This window comes from Meleagris gallopavo, chromosome 2, assembly GCF_000146605.3.
Source record: "Meleagris gallopavo isolate NT-WF06-2002-E0010 breed Aviagen turkey brand Nicholas breeding stock chromosome 2, Turkey_5.1, whole genome shotgun sequence".
NCBI lineage: Eukaryota > Metazoa > Chordata > Aves > Galliformes > Phasianidae > Meleagris > Meleagris gallopavo.
The window spans coordinates 47282971-47288376 of record NC_015012.2 but is presented as its reverse complement, the minus strand read 5'-3'; the positions used below and the strand labels follow the sequence as shown (position 1 = coordinate 47288376).

Here is a 5406-nt window from a genome sequence, read left to right as displayed (position 1 = left end):
CCCCAAACCCTGGGAGAATCCTAGAATGCTGGTTTTTTAAATCAGAATTTTGGTTATTCCTTTCCAGGTTTATAACCGTGTCACCTTATTGTTACACACTACACATTTTGTTATAAGCTCCATTTAGCTATTAGTCTCTTTTGAATTTGTATGTTGATTTAGTCATGAATGATGGGATCTTAGACAGAACATCTGTTGTGGTTTAATCCAGCAGCAGCTGAGCACCACACAGTCATTCACTTACTCCCAGCCCTCCCACTGGGATGGGGGAAGAAATCAGAAAAAAAAATACAAACTAACAAAGCAGAACTTGTGGATTGAGATAAAAAATATTTACTAAGACAGGAAAGGAAGATGAAAGGAGAATAATAACAAGGATAAAGACATAATATATATACACATAAAACAAGAGGTGCACGAAACAATTGCTGACCAATGCTCTAAGCAAGTCTCCAAGCAGCAGCTGTTTGCCCAACCAACTCCTCATCGTTTTTTTTGTGGTTTTTTTTTTGTTTGTTTGTTTGTTTTTTACACATTTCTTCACATGAGGTCATATGATATGTAATACTCCTTTGGCCAGTTTAGGTCAGTTGTCCTGGTTCTGTCCCCTCCCAGCTCTTTGTGACCCCTCAGTTCTCTTACTGGCAGTTGAAGTTGACTTGTCTTTGGCTCTGTGCAGTGCTGCTCAGCAACAACTAAAATGTTGCTGTGTTATCAAGATTGCTTTTCTCCCAAATCCAAAACATAGCATCATATCAGGAACTATAAGGAGGAAAAAAAGAAAGTCACTGCTGAAACCAGGACAATATTATAGATAATTATTTCTGACCTTATCATTATAAGGGCAAATAAAAATGCCATTAAAGCCTTGATTTCCAGTATACAGTGATTGAGGGCTTCTTGGGGTAACTTCTGTGCTTTTGGAGGCATTTAACATCTACACAAAAATATCAAAAGGAGACAATCTTGCTGAAGAACATATAATCGAGCTGCTTTGCTTTTTCATACAGCTACAGGTTCTGCATGTTCTTTCCAAATACAATACAGATTTGAAAATGCATCAGTTTTCTATACAAAAATGCTCTTCCACATGACCAAGGACATTGTATAGTGCCACAGTGCATTGTACCATACACTCACATACTGTGTAATTCATTCTCCATTAAACCTTTGTATTTTTGTGTTTTGTATTGGTTCTGTTTTTGCAGTCTGGCTCCAAGGCCAGTGAGAGCTGTGGAAAGGTCTTTCTGGGATTTCTCTCAGAATTTCACAGACCATTCACTTTACATTTATGGCACTTTGTTAATTTATGCCTATGTGGGTGTGCCTTTACAAAGAAGCATGTACTTAGAATTTGTGAAATAGCTCCATTTTGGGATGTGCAGAGCTACACACTGCAAAATATAAGACAGCCGAAAGGAAAAGATGTTCTTCAAATGATGTAATATGACAGAGCACAGGGCAATCCATACTTAATACAGATTAATAAAAGTGGACTTAATATGAACTTAATAAGTACTTTTGATTTGGGCATGACTGTGATCACAGGTTCTCTGGGGACAAAATATAAATTGCACAGCCAACTCTGGAAAGTTTGTGGAGCTAAGAGGCATTATACACTGGACATAATACTGACTCAGATTATATTCTCAGCTTTCCAGAAGGCATTTTATAATTAATACAACAATGCGCAAGGGGACTAAGTCCTCTTTTGAACTGTTTGCAGTGTCAGTTTTTAACTCCTGTGAAATTCTTCCTGATCAACAACAATTAAATAAGAACCTGGCTGAGGTTGAGGCCTGCATTACATAAGAAAAAAGTATTAGAGAAGAATTTCAACAGACAGCCAAAGCCTCAGCAGGAGGCTACGGCACAAATTTGCCAATTCTAACAACACGTATTCAGGCACCAAACAGAATTAAGCTCTAATTAAAGAAGTCTAGGAAATACCATTTTTGCCCCAAGCCAGCACCCAGAGAAGTGATTCAATATTTTTTTCCCATTAGTCTTTCATTTCACAGACATATTTTTCTTTAACAAGGATGACGAAATCTTAGGTGTTGCAGTGATACTAAAAGGTGCCGCTGGATCAGCAGTGCCCTTCTTTCTGCATCTGTGCTGAGCTCAAACCACAGAGTAGAAGATCTCTTGTTCATTGTCCTCAGTGTTGACAGAAGTTAACCCTCATGTCTTGGGAAAACTGCACACTGAGTCGTTAGCATTCTGCCCACGAGTCCTCCCTGCCACTGCCCTGGGGCACTGTGCTCCCGGCACTGCATCCCACAAACCACCCTATAGTGCTGCAGCACTGTGTTGGGTACCAGCCACATATCTCCCAAAAACTATTTGATCTCAATGGTAGATGTAACAAGTATTTAATGTAAAATCTTCAGAACAAAAATGTATATTTTACCATTTTGAAGTAAAGATGCAAGGGATAGCAGTAATGAAATGCAAAGGTGATGGGCTGGAACTCAGAGGGCTGAGTCTGTAACTTACTTTGTTAGACAAACAAAAAACCTATTTTAACACATAGGAACAATTCCTTATTTTTAAATGCTGAATAGCCCTGTATCCCATCCAAAACCTAAATAAATCCAAATTTCAAGATAATTTTTTAAATCAAAAATATGAAGGAAAAAAAAAAAAGTTGCGAGTTTATTTTCCAAGTGATGTGAAATGTGGTAACCAGAAGCTGCACAATGTGAGACTAGAAAACCATACAAAATGGTGGAAGTACGTATATCAAACTTGATTTTTCACAGCTCTACCAAGCATAGAAGTGCTACTTCAGTGAAAGATATTATTAGAATTTGTAATGCTCTTGCCATGGAAATAGCTGTCATGTCACCCACCAGGATTATGGCTGAGTGGACAAATAAGAAGAGCAGATGATACATGAAAGCAGTAGAGATGGAAGCATTTTTCAGAATTAGACAGTAGTGACAAGGGAAATGAAAATGACATGTAAGGTCTAATTGGGATTCCTTTAGTCATTTGCAAAGGATATTAAAAAGCCTTTTTTCAAAAGCACTCTTATCAACATTTTCTTCAGGAATTAGAGTACAGCATAATTTGGTCAGAACATAAGCATATTAATTTTCCATTCTGGGAGCAGGTGGCAGCAAGCTTGCAGATACTGATGCCAGCCCATGAGTCCTTGGCCCAGTAACAGCTTATCAAAACCAGAAGCAGAGGGCAAAGGGCTGGACACACAGGATCCACAGCTATAACCCTGTTGCATATACTTGCCAGCATGCTAGTGCTTACAATTAGAAGACCAGAGCCCCAAGCTTATAGAGCTGGCTCATGTTCACTCTCCCAGAAATGGTTTCCAGATTTATAGCCCCTGTAGTTCTGACACTATCAGTCAGACCCAGAATTTTCAATTTTCCCCTGCTCTTATGGAGCACTGAACTGTAAATGTCAAGTGCCTCTTCAGGTGCAACAAGGAAGGACCAGCAAGTACACTCAGCATGCAGTTTGGGTCACAGCAAGAAAGTGCTCACCAGCAGAGGCTCCACAGTGGGGAGACTAAGTTGTGATGATGCTTGTCTTCCCAGTCCCACAAGGATACATGGACTTCATTGTGATTCTTCATCCTGTTTAACAAACTGTGCAGAAAGCAGCCAAAAGATGTATTTAAGGTAAAATCTTGTGCCTGCTTTTGTTGAGTACCCACTCAATCCTGTTCACACATACACTATCCCTCACAAGACAAACCTCCTTTTGGAAGTAGTCACTGCCACAACAGCAATGGATGTTCATAATAGATAATTCAGAGGGGGCAAAATCTGGCCTTTCCAATCTAATAAGAAGTGTCACATACCATTCGTGTACTTAGTGTCTTCTAACGGAGACAGGAAGTCTCAGAAGTTACTTCTGCTGGGGAAGACAGTTTCAAAGCAAAGAGGAAGAGCTGTTCAAGTCAATCCATCTGGATGCAATCAGAATCATCACCCAATGGATGAGTACAATCAAAGCTCTCATGGACAGGAAAGACTTAATTTCCCTGACTCTTCACAGTGTACTTGAAATCAGTCTTACCCAATCATTTCTCAGAGGGAACAGGCCCAAATACTCAGATCACAGCATTTATTCTCCATTGATTCCTCCATCATAGACAGGCAGTACAATTGCCCTTTTCTTCCCCCCCACTGTTTTGCATCAATTGCCAACATCACAGCCACAGCGTAATATGAGTAAACACGAGAAAAAAAAAAAATCTAACCTTGCAACATTCATGATTTCTTCACAACAAAGACTAAGACAGTGATCATTGCATTGGGACTTGCCAGGGCTGAGCCCAGAAAGAAAAATTGCACAAGGCAGTTGATGAATGACAAATAGGCCCTGTGAAACCTGACTTAAAGTTCACTCTGCTTTCAGCAGGCAGTTGGATTAACTGACCTCCAAATGCTCCTTCCAGTACAATTACTTTTAAGTCAGTTGTTCTGATAAATCCTTATTACGCTCGACCATTTCTAGCTGTCCTGCACAAGCAGTATGCCCATCAAAAAACTTAGTGAAGTCTCTTATTGTCTTCTAAGAACATCCTGAGCTACAATCTCAGTTCTTGCTGGACTATTCTTACTACAACCAACAGGAATACTGAGAGTCTTTGGGACAAGATGAACTAGAGTAGGGGCTGCTGAGTTCCCCTTCACAGTGCTTATTGAAGGGCTCACATTGTTCCTTTGCACAGAGAAAAATTGATCTCTTTGGCAGAAGAACATACTGTTCTCCATACCAGCAAAAAACTGACAGGACATACCAGAGAAAGAAAACCCTTCTTTACTAGCCCTCTCCATCCTTACAGCCAAACAAGGAAATGACACAAGGGCTATGAGCACTCATCATCCAGAATACAAGGAAAAGCCTAGAAAAACAGAGCCTAGCAAAGGCCAGAGTGGAAAATGCTGTTTAACCAAGAGCAGTATTTGCAGTAAAAGCACCATATTTGCTCCCTACATAACATAGGAACAAGGGCCATTGATTCATCATTAAATGAGTTTTGGGCAGATACATGTTTTTAAGAAAATTAGGAACATTTAGACCTCAATATGATATTTCAAAATAGCAATTTAAAACATAATCTAAATTGTTTAGTATAATTCTTCAACCATTTCATCATTTTGATTGAGACAGCCATATACTCCACAGAGACAACAACTTCTACTAGGCCTTCACTCCCGCCCTTTGAATTGGGATCAGAAACTGCTATCTGGCCCAGGAACTCCTCTCCAAGCAGTCACTGTAACTAAGTATCTAAGGAATAGCAGAAATAAGACTAGCTTCTACAGTTCTTCTCCTTAAGACAGTCCCTCTTGCTCACTAGTACCAGCTGGGCTTTGTCCTGAATCAGAGAGTTACAAGAGGGGTTTTTTGGTGTGTTTTTTTTTTTTT

The 5406-nt window shown here is 39.6% G+C and overlaps 1 long non-coding RNA gene across 1 annotated transcript in view; it reads right to left on the bottom strand.

Moving 5' to 3' along the window:
• The window catches only part of LOC104909718, a 13537-nt gene that overhangs the window by 5406 nt on the left and 2725 nt on the right, over nucleotides 1-5406 (bottom strand). The window contains exon 2 of the long non-coding RNA XR_002112095.1: nucleotides 3510-3614. This is a non-coding gene — a long non-coding RNA (uncharacterized LOC104909718). The remainder of the gene's footprint in view (nucleotides 1-3509; nucleotides 3615-5406) is intronic.